We start from the raw sequence: 17,809 nt of genomic DNA on the forward strand, positions 1-17,809 counted from the left end.
TGATTATATGACACAACACAAAATTAACAGTATATAAATGGAATGAAATAAGATGTAACACTCGTGTGAGTTACTTAGTTTGGCGATAGTGGGAGAGTATATTAAAATAGGCTATATTATAAATGGGGAACGCAGGAATGCGCAAACCATTCATGTAGGCCTAATAAAACCTAAATTAAAATCAGGGTAATTAACTAAGCCTCCTGCTCGACCTCACTTCTCATCGCACAGCGGCTCACTCAAGTTATGGAAGTTTTGGCCTAGGGACACATTCTCTTCCAACTATGGTCAACATTGATTCTTAACATCCAATTAAACATACAGAGTAACATTAAATCAAAATACATTTATTATGTCATGGTATCAGCTAGCCTACATCAAATACACACACTCTAGATTAACTCAATGACAATATATAATGAAAAACAAAATGAAGGAGCACATATTCATGCAACGGGTTGATTAATAATCCTTAATTATATCTCCATTCAAATATATGAAGTTGACCTCCTTGCGGTAACTCTTCTTAACTCCGCCACAAGATGGCAGTATGGCTACATGTTATAGAGTTGAAACTGCAACTTATCAATCTTTTGTTTTAATAGGGTTAAAGCAAAGTATCATTCAGTTAAAAGTATCATTCAGATAAAATATGCATATTAAAGCTTCATATTGCCTGGTGAAAACAATTCCTTCTGAGAATATGTAGGCATAACACTTAGACAGACCTAAGAACCAATGCATATCACTCTCTTTCCACACTGAATCTGTTAAATATGCACTATTATTATGTAATGTAAGCAACGTAAATATCAGCTGTGAACCTAAAATCAGACTGAAGGAATATATACTTAAAAGGTGGGTGACCACTTCCTATACTCATACATTTGTACATTTTAAGCACAGTAGCAGTAGTAGGTTTTATATTGTGATATTTACTGGAAACGACATACAATATAGCCAACAGCAAGTAAGTTGTTACTAGTGATGGTCATTTACTAGAAACTTTAAGCTCCCTGGGGGTCTCACTCTGCCCAGCTGCCACCTTATTCAGGAAATTGTAGTGAAAAAAGGTGGTATTGTGTAGATAACTCCTCATTTCAACTTCATCAACCAGCCATTTCTCATGTATTGCTGAACCTTTAAAGCAAGCAACAGGAATAAATAGAAACAGGGGGTCCGACAATAAAAAAAAAGAATCAGTTGAAAATACTGTCCTGCTTCGCTCCAGCCAGTTAGGACAATCCAACAGAAAAAAATGCACTCCACCTTATTTTGTAGCTGATGCGCGCTCATGTTGCATTGAGTTAGGACATGGTAACAAACAGCAATCTACCAACTATATCCACTATAGTAGCATAATTATTATGGACTGAGGACTGAGACAACAGTCACCGTTATATTGCTTCAGGTGTTGGAATGTCCTAACTGGCCTGAGCGACGCAGAGCAGCACGCTGTTTGTGCTGAACTTTTGTTGGACATCCTGTTTCTTTTTATTCCTGTTATTCACTTTAAAAGCACCAAAATGGACAAACAACTGATTTAAGAAACACCTATGGGGAGCTCATCCACACTGAGAGGTGACACAGCCTATGGCCACAGGGAGCGCCGCCACAGAGACCACCCTGACCCCAGTGCTTAATTTGAGCCGGAACGTACTGGAACGCATACCAGGATCTTTTCAGAAAAGGCCCTGCTGCATTCCGGAGCTAATTTGCATGGGTCTAGAACTTTTCACATCTAAAAACTACATACAGTATTGGCTGATGTCACTCGTGTTGCAGGGTGGAGTACCGTAGTACTACAGTGCCTCACATACCACTACTGTGGGATAAGTTCAAAGTCCAATTGCAAGAGGGTGAGTGTCCATGCGCCATCCAATAACGGTGCACGCTGGCCACCTGGCACTCAATATGCTGCTGTAGTGGTTTGTTTTCCAGACATCTGAGTATCTTTGAGCAGTGAAAGTTATTATTTATTTCTTTGTACTTGTCGGCAGTGATTTGTTTTCCACAGAGCTCTACGTGCGAGCATTTTACTTGCATTTGCAACTAAAAATAGTTTTGTGTGAACAAAATACATAATTCAGCAAGCTGTGCAAGTACAGATTTCAACCAGCAGCAGAAACGAAAGGCGAATCCTGGCCAGAATGACTGCCCAGTAGTACCCGGACAACCGAGCCATGGCGGCACACAGGTATGTGGCATGTCAGAGGAGAAATGAGCCATTCACATTTCTCTCTTTGTGGCAGGTAACGGTCCACAAATCTCACCGCACTTTAGGGACTGTTCTTTACTTGTCAGGGGAGGAGGGTGGCTGGTTGATTTTTATTTTATTTATTTATTTTATTTCAATCCCCCCTATGTTAATCACTTATTGATGCTGTTTTTGAAGTACGAATAAGTCAATAAGTAATTTATTCCATCGAAATATCATTGATGTATGATAGAAAAGTGATCTTTTTTTAAATGACAAAAGGCACATCTGCCCAATTTTTGTTGTGGTATCGTGATACTACTCAGAACCGTGATACTTTCACTGGTATCGTACCATGGGTCCCAATTTTGGTACTGTGACAACACTAGATGTCACAACCATTCCATTCGGAGTTGCGCAGTGAGGCGGCTCGGGTGCCGCTTAAAAAAGTATTCCCTCACTTTTGGGAGTGGGGGAACACTGCTCTCTCAGAGGCCCAAAGTGTTCCCCTACTTCTAATTTTATAAATTAAGCACTGCCCGACCCAGATAGACTGGGGTAAACTCCACACATGGTGCAGAGCCTCCCAGTCCTCCAGGCCTGAGGGATCTCCAGGATGACATCCCTGCGGGCAGACCAGACACATCTCCCAGTGTGGAGGCCCCCCACCACTGGAGCTAAAAACTAATAGACTAAAAGGCAATAGGATAGGATAAAAAATGAAGATTTATAAATGTAATAATAATAAAATGCATAAAGATTTAAAAATAGATCATTTACAGGCATTAGAGATTAAAATAACATATAATAGAAGAATTAAATTAAAAGAAATCACTTAAAAGCCAAACTAAAAAGGTAAGTCTTGAGGCTCCTTTTAAAACATCAATAGTCTCTGCAGCCCTGATACTCTCCAGCAGGCTATTCCATAAGTGAGGAATAATGGCTGAATGAATAATGGGTTTTAGTTTTAGCTCTTGGAATGATTAAAAGGCCGGTGCCGAAGGAGGACCTCAGGATCCACGGAGGTTGATATGATAAAAGCAGGTCAGATAAATAAGATGGCCCAAGACATTTAAAAACTAATAAAAGAACCTTAAAATCCATCCTGAAACACACAAGTGTAAACTGGTGTAGTGTGCCCCCGTCCTCTGGTCGTCAGCACTTGTGCAGATGAGTTTTGAAGTAATTGCAGATTAGAGATGGTCTTTTTGGGAAGACCAGAGAGCAGGGCATTTCAGTAATCTAAACGACAAGAGATAAAAGCATGCATTAGCATCTCCGTGTTAGCCTGAGAGAGAAACGGGCGGACTCTAGCTATATATTATAAGATGATAAAAACCTATCTTTGTTATATTTTTTATGTGTGGAATAAAACTAAGCTCAGAGTCAAAAATGACGCCCAGGTTCTTTACACATTGTGAAGGTTTAAAATCTTGTAGTTTTGGTAAAAGTTTCTCTCTCTTGCCTTCAGGACCAATAATTAGTACCTCTGTTTTGCTCTGGTTGAGCTGTAGGAAATTCACTGCCATCCATGACTTGATATCTAAAATACAGTTAAAAGGGGTATGAATTGGCCCTGTGTCATCAGGAGACACAGCGATGTACAGCTGTGTATCATCTGCGTAACTGTGGAAGCTGATGCCGTGCCACCTAATGACGTCCCCAAGGGCAAGCATGTATAGATTAAAAAGAATTGGACATAAAATTAACCCTTGGGGCACCCCACACCTAATTTCATGTGTTCTGGAGGAACATTTATCCATACTTACAAAGAAACATCAATCTGTGAGATAGGAGCTGAACCAGTTAAAAACAGTACCAGAGAGGCCCACCAGGTTCCTGAGTCTGTTTAATAAAATGTGGTGATCTACTGTATCAAAGGCGACGCTTAGATCCAGTAGTACCAAGACTGTGAGTTTTTGTGAATCTGCATTAAACCTGATATCATTTAACATCTTTAAAAGGGCTGTCTCGGTATTATGATTCATCCCAAAACCGGACTGATACTTGTCTAAAATATTGTTTGTATTTAAAAAGCCATTTACTTACAAAATACAAAATTTTACTTAAAAATGGTAAGGTCGGTAATTATTAAAAATGTTGGGATCTAACTCTTCTTCAGAAGGCGCTTCACCACTGCCGTTTTGAAGGCAGCAGGGAAGACACCCATCTGAAGAGAGTAATTTACTATATTTAAAATCGGTTCCTAAAGAATCTATAAACTGTTTTTAAAAGTGATGTGGGAATCGGATCTAAAAGGCAGGTTGTTGGGTTTACCTGGGAGAAAACTTGACCAAGTGTCCTTGCATCAACCAGGGCAAAACTCTCCAGTGTTTCCTCAGGTAAAAGCAACTGTTCAGGTGTGTTAAAAAATTACATTCTGTTGAGATAAAAGACTGGATCTGATATCATCGATTTTACTTCTGAAGTGGTCTGCAAAGTCCTCGCAGAAGGCGTCTGTTTATGATTTATGATTTTTATTATATCAAATTTTTCGCCAGACCACAGGCGTGTGCCAAATTTGGTGAGTTTTTGAAACTGGGAAAGGGGCGAAATTGGGGATTAAATGTTCATAAGAATAATGATAATAAATAATAATAATAAACAGTGCGATTACAATAGGGTCCTCACGGACGACTTGGTCGTCGCTCTGACCCTAATAATAATTCCTTCAGTTTCATGTGGGCCTTCTCCGACTCGGTGCTCGGGCCCTAATAATTAAAGCTGCAAGCAGCAATGAACAGGCCCTCGCACCTTCATGCAACTCGGGGGGGCTGGCAGGACGCCTTCTGGCCGTCAGTTCATTTCTGTCAAAGTTAGACATCGCATGCAGGAGTGACTTGGCATATTCTTGATACAGTGCTGGAATGAAATATTCCACATTTTGTATCACTTCCTCTTTCCACTAGAGGGAGTTGGAGAGCGCACTAATTATACATCATGTTTTTATACATCAAATATACACCACAGCATTTAACTTTCACATAAATCTAAAGATAAGTGTTTGATGAGACCTGTTTCCTGTCACCACAAGGTGGCACTATGAGTATCAGGAAATATGGTGATGAAAATGTGTTCAGGTGTAGGGGCATATTGATAAATCCATCCTCAGCAAGGCCAAATGTTTATTGCCCTGCCCCCGAACTGACCCCGGTCAGGAGAAAGACAGTCTGCATGGCACCAAGAGGAGATCATGTGAGATAATTCAAATGACTTTGTAAGTCATTAACTTATAAAGGGGGTCCCCTTTTACACCCGGAGGTAACGCTTTGATTACCAGCTCTGCTTTGAAAAACAATGCACCCTTTGATGACCGCATCCTGCCACTTAATGTGACCCCGGGGGGGAGACAAATGTTTCTGTGTGCTAAGACTGAAATGTATGTTGCAAGTGATTATTCTTGTTCCTCTTTGTTGACCGTTTGACATGTCCTGGCTTATACACGCACATGATCATGTTTTTATCTGAATGGTACTTTGCTTGAACCCTGTCAAAGCACAAGATTGATATGTGTAGAATTCAATATTAGTTTCAACTCTCTAACATGTAGCCATACAGCTGCTCTCCCTGCTGTGAAACAGCCGTGCCAGTCTGCTCGAAAATCTAAGAGCAGCAAAGCAACAGTCCAGGGGCCCTAAAGGAGCTTCACCTGTGATCCCCCGCTGCTAAAAGTGCCAAAACTTCCATAACTTGAGTGGGTCGCTGTGTGGTGAAGAGGGACGTCGAACAGGAGGCTTAGTTAATTATTCCGATTTTAATTTAGGTTTCATTAGGTCTAAGTGAATGGTTTTGCGCATTCCTGCGTTCCCCATTTATAATATAGGCTATTTTTAATATACTCTCCCTCTCCCTCGCCAAACTAAGTAAATCACACGAGTGTTCTTTCTCATTTCATTCCATTTATATACTGTTAATTTTGTGTTGTGTCATATAATCATCATTTGCTATTCATTTATTCAGTTGTTACTTATTTAGTAAATAAATCTTCATTTATTGCCAAGTCGTTGTCTGTGTATATATCTTGTGGACAGGAGCTGAGATCACTGTATAGTGGATTTATAACCCAGATATTGAGATTGATTCATTATTGATAAGCGTGCTGACGAATTAATAAGTGATTTACGTAGTTATTAATTTGATTAGTCGCTTCCCTCGTTAGGAGGGTGGTGCCCCAAAATTTATTATTACGAGTGCAAATATTCTAAAAGAGGTATTTCCCCTACATATCTGGTGCCATCCGTTTGAGGCCTTATCAAATCATTGTTCCTGTAAACAGGTTATATAAGCAGACAAACCTTGGCATTTTTAACGGCAATAGTGGAAATACGTTTTCCCGATAGCCCCTATAAGGTTTATCATATGAGCATATTCTGAGCAGGTTGTCCACTGGAGGATCGATCGTGTGTGTTTCACTCTTTGTACTTCTGATTTGTGTGTGAGCATTAATAACGGGAGTAAAGTATAACCTTTGGGTGGATGACGCTAAACCCAAAAGCTAGATGATTTAAATACTCGCGCTCAGACCATGGTAAATGATATATTTGTGTTATAACACGGAACTTAAGAGCTAAACTACGGTAAGCCATAAAGGACAACTTCGGTATTTTTCAGCCTGGGCTCTATTTCCCCATGTGTATGTGTGAGTATGATTCATAGGTACAACTCATTCTAAAATTGGTTCAGTATTGAGGGAGCCGGCAGCTGCGAGGTAGACATGGGGGCAAATGCGTCCCATATAAGTTTGCTTATAAAAGTGCTTTTCTTTTGCCACTGACCGGTTCAGATTGTCAGTGCTATTGCTGAAAATATCATGCTAAGCGTTTCCCTGACCCTTCACCTCTTCCCGGCCGTGACGTCATGTTGCGAGAGCTTTGCTTGTTGATGGAAGAAAATAGGGGATGAAATATATATGAGGGCAAATTATGCAACAGTAAATATGCCTCTCGGAGACAATTCTAGGAATTAGTATTACATTCATAAAGACATATTGGTTATACTTACTCGATGGATGGTTGACCATTTGGTCCCTGTGGTTTTTGCCTCCAATTTATTTTGGGCACATGAAAAAAGGTATCCAGCACAGCCCTGTTGATCAGAGGGGGGAAATCCTCTAACGTAGTTACACAGCGTTTGGTGGTTTCTGTATCATCCCAGAACACATCGAGACCATGAATATTGGGCAGCAGGTCCCACTCGTTGCAACACAGACATTCTTCCTCTGTGGGCATGGAGTCACAGCAACCACAGGAGCACCACCAGTCCTCAGCATTGATTTAAGTTAAGTTTTGTTAACTTTGCCATCCCATTTTCTTATATTCTTATCATTATACAAAACAATTTCTTTTAAATCTGAGTTAACCTATATTAAGCCTGATTTCATTTTAAAGGGTATTTAAACACACAGAGTTGTCTTACCATTCATAGATAAGTGGCTTATTTTGTGTGTTTTGATCTAAATTGTGATTAATTACAAACGGTGCTGTGATTTCCTTTTTTCCCCTTCACAGGAAATTTTAAATAGACTAACCACTCTAGTTACTGAAAACTCACAAATTACTATTGACTGTTTATGTGATTGTTACTGCAGAAAATTACTTTCTGAAAAGGAGAATAATTATTTTTCATCTCAAACAAAAAAAAATTTAGATTTACCAATCTGACTTTCTATAACTACTAACAGCACTATTGATTTATAAAGCTAACAAACATACACATATCTATCGATCTATATATATGTATGTATATATATATATAGAGAGAGAGAGAGAGAGAAAGAGAGAGAGAGAGAGAGAGAGATAGAAATCAATCTACACAATTTTGATATCATTGATAAAATTCAAATTAAAATAAAATGAAACTTAATAAAATAAAATATTTACATGCCCTACACACTTTGAAAAAAAAACCCACACACACACACACATATATACATATATATATATATATATATATACACAGTACAAGCCAAACGTTTGGACACACCTTCTCATTCAATGCGTTTTCTTTATTTTCATGACTATTTACATTGTAGATTCTCACTGAAGGCATCAAAACTATGAATGAACACATGTGGAGTTATTTACTTAACAAAAAAAGGTGAAATAACTGAAAACATGTTTTATATTCTAGTTTCTTCAAAATAGCCACCCTTTGCTCTGATTACTGCTTTGCACACTCTTGGCATTCTCTCGATGAGCTTCAAGAAGTAGTCACCTGAAATGGTTTCCACTTCACAGGTGTGCCTTATCAGGGTTAATTAGTGGAATTTCTTGCTTTATCAATGGGGTTGGGACCATCAGTTGTGTTGTGCAGAAGTCAGGTTAATACACAGCCGACAGCCCTATTGGACAACTGTTAAAATTCATATTATGGCAAGAACCAATCAGCTAACTAAAGAAAAACGAGTGGCCATCATTACTTTAAGAAATGAAGGTCAGTCAGTCCGGAAAATTGCAAAAACTTTAAATGTGTCCCCAAGTGGAGTCGTAAAAACCATCAAGCGCTACAACGAAACTGGCACACATGAGGACCGACCCAGGAAAGGAAGACCAAGAGTCACCTCTGCTTCTGAGGATAAGTTCATCCGAGTCACCAGCCTCAGAAATCGCAAGTTAACAGCAGCTCAGATCAGAGACCAGATGAATGCCACACAGAGTTCTAGCAGCAGACCCATCTCTAGAACAACTGTTAAGAGGAGACTGCGCGAATCAGGCCTTCATGGTCAAATAGCTGCTAGGAAACCACTGCTAAGGAGAGGCAACAAGCAGAAGAGATTTCCACTGGTCTAATGTCCATTCCTTGTGTTTCTTGGCCCAAACAAATCTGTGCTTTGGTCTGATGAGTCCAAATTTGAGATCTTTGGTTCCAACCGCCGTGTCTTTGTGAGACGCAGAAAAGGTGAACGGATGGATTCCACATGCCTGGTTCCCACTGTGAAGCATGGAGGAGGAGGTGTGATGGTGTGGGGGTGTTTTGCTGGTGACACTGTTGGGGATTTATTCAAAATTGAAGGCACACTGAACCAGCATGGCTACCACAGCATCCTGCAGCGACATGCCATCCCATGGCGCGTTTGCGTTTAGTTGGACGATCATTTATTTTTCAACAGGACAATGACCCCAAACACACCTCCAGGCTGTGTAAGGGCTATTTGACCAAGAAGGAGAGTGATGGAGTGCTGCGGCAGATGACCTGGCCTCCACAGTCACCGGACCTGAACCCAATCGAGATGGTTTGGGGTGAGCTGGACCACAGAGTGAAGGCAAAGGGGCCAACAAGTGCTAAACACCTCTGGGAACTCCTTCAGGACTGTTGGAAAACCATTTCAGGTGACTACCTCTTGAAGCTCATCGAGAGAATGCTAAGAGTGTGCAAAGCAGTAATCAGAGCAAAGGGTGGCTATTTTGAAGAAACTAGAATATAAAACATGTTTTCAGTTATTTCACCTTTTTTTGTTAAGTACATAACTCCACATGCGTTCATTCATAGTTTTGATGCCTTCAGTGAGAATCTACAATGTAAATAGTCATGAAAATAAAGAAAATGCATTGAATGAGAAGGTGTGTCCAAACTTTTGGCCTGTACTGTATATATATATATATATATATATATATATATATATATATACGTCTACCGCATATACCGTGCAGCCCTAGTAGACATGACTAAAGACTTGATACCTAGCTTTGCAACTGACATCCAGAAAACTGAACCTTCTGAACTTGAAGCTATAATGTCACTATTGACAACCACAGCTTTAGTCACCCCATTAAAAGGCCTGACACTAACTGAGATGTTGGGAAAAATGGCAGTTGTGATGGCAGCTGAGCGGAGACCCCTCAGTCAAACACTGGAGAGCACTCACCAGGCTCTGGCCAAAGCAGAAAGAGACATTAGTGAGCTGAAAGCTCGGCCCAATACTTCACAGGGGGACGCTGATTGTGCAACTTCAAAAGATGAAGAGAATACTGAATTGCAAGGTAAGAATGCAGAGTTGGTCAGCCACCTCCATGACCGTGACCTATTTGCAACCACGAACCGAAGAACGTGATGAGGCCAAGATCCTCCTCAAGAAAGCCCTCAATGAAATAAGAGACTTGAAAGCCCAAGTCAAAGTCCAGTCTAAGTATAAAGATACTGATCAAGAGCAGATCAGCGATCTGCGACAACAACTGGCGGCCGCCGAAGGCAGAGTTGCTGAGTCGCAACGCCAACAGTTTATTAAGGAAGAAGAACTTGCAGATGCAAAGAGAGAGTTACAGTACTCCTTTGAACAGAGGCAAAGCCGCAGAGTCTTTCTTGATGAACCTCCCCTTGAAGCCAAGAGAAATATCAAGTCTCTGAAATCATCTCAGGAAGACCTACTCTTACAATCTTCTCCATTGTTCTCGCATGAACATGCCTCCCGTTCTTGGGACATCCGGCCTCAAGGTGATCAAACCGGGGGGGCCTTCACTCGATATCCCGACCCAGCGACTGGTGCTCACCTTGTGCAGGGTCCCTCAGACAGAGACCTCAATAAAATCGCACGCAACATAACTCACTTTGAACCCAATCTTGGTGGTTCACATCACACCAATCTCGACCTCAGAGATATTGACTTCTATCTACGTAAATTTCCGAATGCCACAGTCGACGACAAGATTTACCTTATCAAGGTGACCTCTAGTCGAGACGTCAGTGCTTTCATTGACCGCCAGCCTGATTATATCAGGACTGACTACCCCCTTCGTTGCCAAGCACTGCTTGAAGAATTCTCTGACTACCTTTCACAAACTGGCTTGACCTCTGCCATGACAGTCAAACAGGGAAGAAATGAATCTCCTCAACAATATTATCATCGCCTACATCTCACCTACTTTGGTTCCAGAAATGAACCTGGGATGGAGGAGGACCTGCACTTCAAGGCTTTCTTCATCCAGAACCTCCATCCCACCACTAGTGTCCATCTTGGTGTCGTGGCATGTCCTCGCACTTTAACAAGTGGACACCTACGAGAACTCACTTTAAAGGGTTTTGCTAAACAAAAACTAAATATGACTAAACATGGAGAACCCAATACAATCTTGAGTCTCAAAGCTACAACTTTGGAGTTGGAGGGGGTTTCCAACAGCAAACCATATGACCACTGCAAAACCCCTCCCAAAACTCATCAGCCTGGTTGGACAGAAAAACCACCTCCACCTAAACCAGCCCATCAAAGTAATGGCTACTCACAACCACCTTGGTCGAGTCAGAACCAGAAACCAAAGTTTAAGGGGAATCACCATTTCCCCAACTACGGGTCAGATAAGTTTTCACCAAACCAACGGGAGAAACTGCCCAGCCCAGGACCACAAAGAAAGTGACCGACATGGTACAAGGTACAAGACACTTACCTACAGGACAAACAACCGCTAAAGCAGGATCCGTCTGAAGAAAAAACAAAGAAGGACAATGACTCCAGAGGTAAGCCTACAAAAGTTGATCTTAGTGAGGAAGAACTTGATGCTATCAGACGCGTCATACAGAACATACGTAGAGAGAAAAAGGCTAACGCCGACCTCTTCTCCGTCACCTCCGCATGCTCTGAACCCTCCCCTCAGGCCGTTTTGACCCACTCACCTGAGGCAGAGGCTGAAGAAATCTATCTGGACCCCTATGAACCTGAGCCTGCACTGCTTTCAAACCGGGTCACGACAGTCCAGTCCAGTTCTCCTGAACAAAACTGAAAATCAGTTTACACCTCCCAGTGCTGTCTTGGTGGTTCAGCTGGACTCAAAAGATGATTCTTCCAAGAAGAACTCCCGAACCATACAGGGTGAACCACCCTTCCAACAGTTCTTGTGCCACCTCACCGAGAAAGGGATCACTTGTAAATTCTATCTGTCCATGACACTTGAAGACAAACTTGTGTATGAAACACTCCTTGATACTGCCGCAGATATCACCTTGATGTCGGCGACCCTGTTCAATACACTGCGAGCAATAGCACGTTGCGCCAACAAGGAATTGAAACTGCAGACCTGCTCTCTCGAGTTCCAACTGTATGGTCCCCATAGCACCATGTTGAAAGTCATGGCACTGGTGCAGCTGACTATCCAATGACTCTTGTCCACCCCGTGTACGTGTCATCCCTCGACACCATTCCTCTTCTAGTCGGCAAGGATCTTCTCAATTGGTTTGAACCACTAATTGATTTCAAACGACTAAACATCTGGGCACAGGTTCGTCAACCTCTGACTATCTCCCTTCCTCAACATGGTGCAGCTCAGTGCTGTGTTCTTGACACAGAGTCAGTGTCACTCAAGGCCCAAGTCTACCCACTGGAGGTTACTAGGGAAGGCAATACGCCAAGCACAACTTCTGAAACCTTGCCAACATCACCATGGCATCAAAACGAATCGTTGGCACAACGAGACACCTTTCTGTTCGCTGATTCTGATGGAGAAAGCGAATACTGCCCAAAAGTGGTAAACGGCATCAAACTTGAAAATGCCAACATCAATGACATAACCTTAGCTCTCTGGGCCGATGCATCAGCTATCATTCAAAAGCTCTATGAGTCATTGACACAACAAAATCCCCATGTGCAGCTGTTACAGGGATCCTCTCGTTTCCCTCTAGACCCCTTGCCCAAGATGACGATGAAAGCTGTTGGCACGTGTGCCCTAAAACTACAGTGGGGTTAGAGACAATTATTCCATGTCTTTCTTGTCATCCCAAACCTGCCACATGCAGTCTGCAGTCAGCAGTGACATACTGGTACGATTGGATGCCCAGTTGGACACAACCAACAACATTCTTTGGTCTTTAACCGGAGCCCAGGATGAACCTGACTCTCCTAACCCTGAGAACATAAAATCAGTAGTGACCCCAATGGCGAAGTAGTGTACACTAAACCATCAGGGGCCATCACGCTTTTTCCTTCCACAACACTCTACAATGACTGTGTCTGTCGTGTCAACCTTGCAGACGACAAAGAAATGGCTATTCAAACTGTCACTGTCATGTCTGTCAACTCCGCACCAGACTCCGGCCCTGTGTTACCTCATGAAAACACAACAAAGGAGTCCACAGGGGCTTCCTCCGATTCGACGATCGAGAACAAACCGGACTTTGCATCGTAAGTCGAACAAGTTTTAGCCAACGCCGACGCTCTCAACAGTGATGAGGAGCGCAAAAAACTCTGTGCCATCCTCCTCAGATATCAAACTTCCTTTGCCAAAGAGTCTTTTGACTGTGGCCTGACCACTATTCACTCGGTGCAGATCCCCACACCGCCGAACACACCCCCGACATATGTGCGACAATACAAAATTCCTTTGGCATCCCATGAGCCTGTACAGGAAATAATAGATGACTTATTGGAAAAAGGAATCATTCGGCCATGCAACAGCACTTACTCAGCACCACTGTGGCCAGTATTGAAACCAAATGGCAAGTGGCGACTGACCATTGATTACCGCAAACTTCATCAACAAGTTCCCTTGTCCAGGTGGCCTATGACACAGCTGGACCAGGATCTTCCTAAAGTCAGAAATGCCAAGTATTTCACCTCAATGGATTTGGCATCAGGTTTCTGGACCATCCCAGTGCATGTTGCAGACCAACATAAACTGGCCTTCACCTTTGCGAGTCGTCAATACACCTTCACCAGGTGTCCATTTGGCTATGTTAACTCACCTGCTGAATTCAGCATCTTTCTGAATAAGGCATTCCCCGATGCTAGCAGCCAGGGATCCCTTATTTACGTTGACGACATCTTAGTACAAAGTCCTACTCTGGACTCTCACTTGGCAGAAATAGATCATGTGCTAGGCCAACTCACGGCCACTGGAGCAAAGATCTCTTTATCCAAATGCCAATGGTGCAAAACCAAAGTGAACTACGTGGGCCTCCTTGTGGGATCAAAGGGTGTAGAACCACAAGTGAGCCGAGTTCAAGGCATTGCAACCATCAAGACACCATCAAACATGTCTGAACTCCGCAGCTTTTTGGGAGTTTGCAACTATTCTCGACACTTCATCGAGAACTACGCAGACCTGGCCAAACCCCTGACTGACTTGCTAAAGAAAGATGCTCCATTTGTGTGGGACCAGCCACAGGAACAAGCTATGCAAGCTTTAAAAGATGAGCTCTGTACAACGCCCTGTTTGGCTTACCCTGACTGTCAGAAAGAATTCCATCTGGAAGTTGGATTTTCTAACCACTGCATGAGTGCAGGTGTATACCAGCTCCGTGACGCGGACAAACGCGTCGTAGCATATGCCAGCAAAACTCTGCTGGCCTCTGAGCTCAAGTACACAGACTGTGAAAAAACACTGCTTGCCACGGTGTGGGCTGTCAAGCATTTCTCGAGCTATCTTGGTGGCCAGAAAGTGATTGTTGAGACCAACCACCAACCTGCAACTTTCCTTAACAGTCAAGGAATTCGAGAAGATGTGGTGACCAATGCTCGTGTTGCCTCATGGCTGATGGCTTTACAGAGCTTTGACATGGAAGTGTATTACAACAAAAACCGAAAGAACCCCTTAGGCACCGAACTCGCTGCCTGTCAACGGTGTGCTGACGATGTGCCTTCAACTTCCATTCTGACTTGTGAGCCTCCTCCGTCTGAACCCTCACGTCACCACCACCATCAATCAGAACATCTGCAAAGACATGATCACAGCATACGTGGACAGGTGCTCCTTTCATCACGAGGCTCAAGTCCGTGCCGGTGTTGGTGTGATATGGGTCAACAACATACCATACGAACCAAAGGAATTCCAATTGGGTCCGCAAACCTCCCAATGTGCCGAAATTGCGGCATTCTCATTGTGCTTCAGTTGGCTGCTGAACAAAATGTCAAAACTATTGTCATCTGCACTGACTCCAACTATGCGTGTCTCAGTTTTTCCTGCCATTTGCTGTCATGGAAACATCATGGCTTCATAACGTCAAACAGGAAACCTGTTCAACACAGAAAGCTCTTCATGGCCTGTGATCACCTGGTCGAAACATATGACATGCAGATCTACTGGAAAAAAGTCAACGGCCACTCTGGTGCACCTGGCCAAGACAAAGCTCAATGACCAAGCGGACTCTCTGGCTAAAAACAAGGTGCCATCAACGGGACACCCTGGCGACTCTGCCCAGAAGCTTTCCACAACCCTCCCACCCCTTCGGTTTATGCAATCACTCGGGCTCGAGCGGCAGCCTCCACTCCGACTGCCACACCTGTGCGGGCCCCTCTCGCAGTCACTCCTGCCTTTACTGACTCTGATCTGGTTTCCCTCCAGTCTCTTGATCCTGCCATCAATAAAATGTTGCTTTCCTTGTCTGATCCTGCTGTCCATACCATCTCTGGCAATGATCTTGAATCCATTCCTGGCTTGTGGCACCTGTACGTTGCATGTCCTGCGTTACGTGTCATCAACAGCCTTCTGGTGCATGTCTCTGATACACTCGCTTCACCTGCGTTTGTAGTTCCTCAGAGCCACAGGGGGGTGATGCTAATGCATGCCCATGACTCCCCATGTGCAGGACACAAAGGAACTAAAGCAACATATAAAGCTCTCCAGCAGGTGGCATACTGGCCACACATGCAGAAAGATGTGGCAGACTACATCAGAGGCTGCCTAGTCTGCTGCCAGTTTCAACCATCAAGACCGCTGCACAGAGCTCTCTTACAGTGAAGAGGCATTGCTTTCCCATGGTCAGACTTGCAGATTGACTGGATGGGGCCTCTAACCAAATCAAACCGAGAAAACACCTATTTCCTCACAGTCACTTGCGCTTTCACCAAATGGGTGGAGGGCCTGCCAGTCCCAAACGACACGGCCCAAACCACTGCATACTTACTGATAAACCACATAGTCTCTCGGGGTACACACTTCACCACTGAAACCATGCAACATTTCTGGGAGATGTTGGGCGTGAAGGCTAACTTCCACGTCAGTCATCACCCTCAAGCTTCGGGACAGGTAGAGCGAGCGAACCGAACGATAGTCCAAATACTAAAGAAGTATGTGGCATGCAACCACAAAGATTGGGATGTAAAACTGCTTTTGTTCTTGATGGCCATCAGAGCCACTCCCCACCAAACAACAGGAGTTTCTCCCTTCCAAATGATAACGGGTTGACAAATGACCCTCCCCCTACACCTGCTCTACCAGCCAGGTGAAGCAACATTGCAACAGCATATATGACCCATCAGTAAATGACTGACTTGAACAGACACTTAAAGGCCACATTCGCCTTTGCCCAGAAAAATCTAGAAAACAGCGTGGAAGGATGCAAGGCCTACTATGACCAAAAAGCATCCTATGATGAACTCCAAGTGGGGGACAAAGTCTGGTACTAAATCTTTGCCCAACCAACTGGAGCGAGCAACCAGGGTCCAGGAAAACTCGTTCGCAACTTTCTTCCCCACTGGGAAGGTCCTTACGTGATCACAGAGAAGCTGTAGAAACAAAATTTAAAGGGAAATTTCGGTTTATTTCAACCCGTCTCCTATCGTCCTAAATTTGTTTCAAGTCACTAGTGACATAGAAATAATAGTTAGCATGTTAGCCGTTAGCCTAAATACAGCCGTAGCATCAGACCTGTTAAAACATAATTGAACGTGCATCCTTTCAAGTGCAAAGTTAGTCCACTAAACAAGCTTTTTCTCCACAAAGACCACCTCATATCATTCGGATAAATGTCAGAGAACTGCTGGAAGGCTTTAGCTCTGGAGATTGGTGGTGTATCATTACCTGTGAATGCTGTACCCCAATGCCCACAGAAGAGGAATACCTCTGTTGCAAGGAATGGGACTAGTTGCAGCCTTAGCTAAATGGTAAACAACAAACATGGCAGCACATCGGTAAGACAAGACATTTACATGTCGTTTTCTGACATTTATCCGAACGATATGAGGCAGTCTTTGTTGAGAAAAAGCTTGTTTAGTGGACTAACTTTGCACTTGAAAGGATGCCCGTTTCAATTACGTTTTAACAGGTCTGATGCTACGGCTGTATCTAGGCTAACGGCTAACATGCTAACTATTATTTCTATGTCACTAGTGACTTGAAACAAATTTAGGACGATAGGAGACGGGTTGAAATAAACCAAAATTTCCCTTTAAGGTCTGGAGCTGGGCCAGAAAGCTTGTGACCTCGTTCCCTTCTTCTTGAACAAACTTTCTTTGTTTTCTATTAAATATTAAAAACTTGAATACTCAGAGGTCAAAAAATCACTGGAGACACGTAGAATCAGGTACAACAGAGTTTAATGTGCACGCAGGCATCAGCACATCAACTCAATGAGTCAAGCTCCGGAGCAAGACTGGAATTTCTTTGTCTCTGCATTTGCTTTTAAGGTGAAGATTCTGCTGAGTCTCACCATTTTTTCTTTCATCCTACCCACTTGGGCTGAACATAACGGTGTCACGGCTTCTCCGTTCTTCCCTTGAAGACAGCCTATTCTACATAATACATAATAGTATCCCCGCTCTCCTTTTCTCCCTTGGAGCCAATTTCACTGTGTAATGCCTTTCTTGGGCAGTCTAGGCCCGCCTCCTATTACCAGAGTCATATCAGGCCAAGCTGGAATTCCGCTAACTTTCCACCAATATTTCTGAGCCCATCATCATGCTATTTTTAAAAA

Source organism: Epinephelus fuscoguttatus, linkage group LG3 (assembly GCF_011397635.1).
Source record: "Epinephelus fuscoguttatus linkage group LG3, E.fuscoguttatus.final_Chr_v1".
In the NCBI taxonomy this organism is placed as follows: Eukaryota; Metazoa; Chordata; class Actinopteri; order Perciformes; family Serranidae; genus Epinephelus; species Epinephelus fuscoguttatus.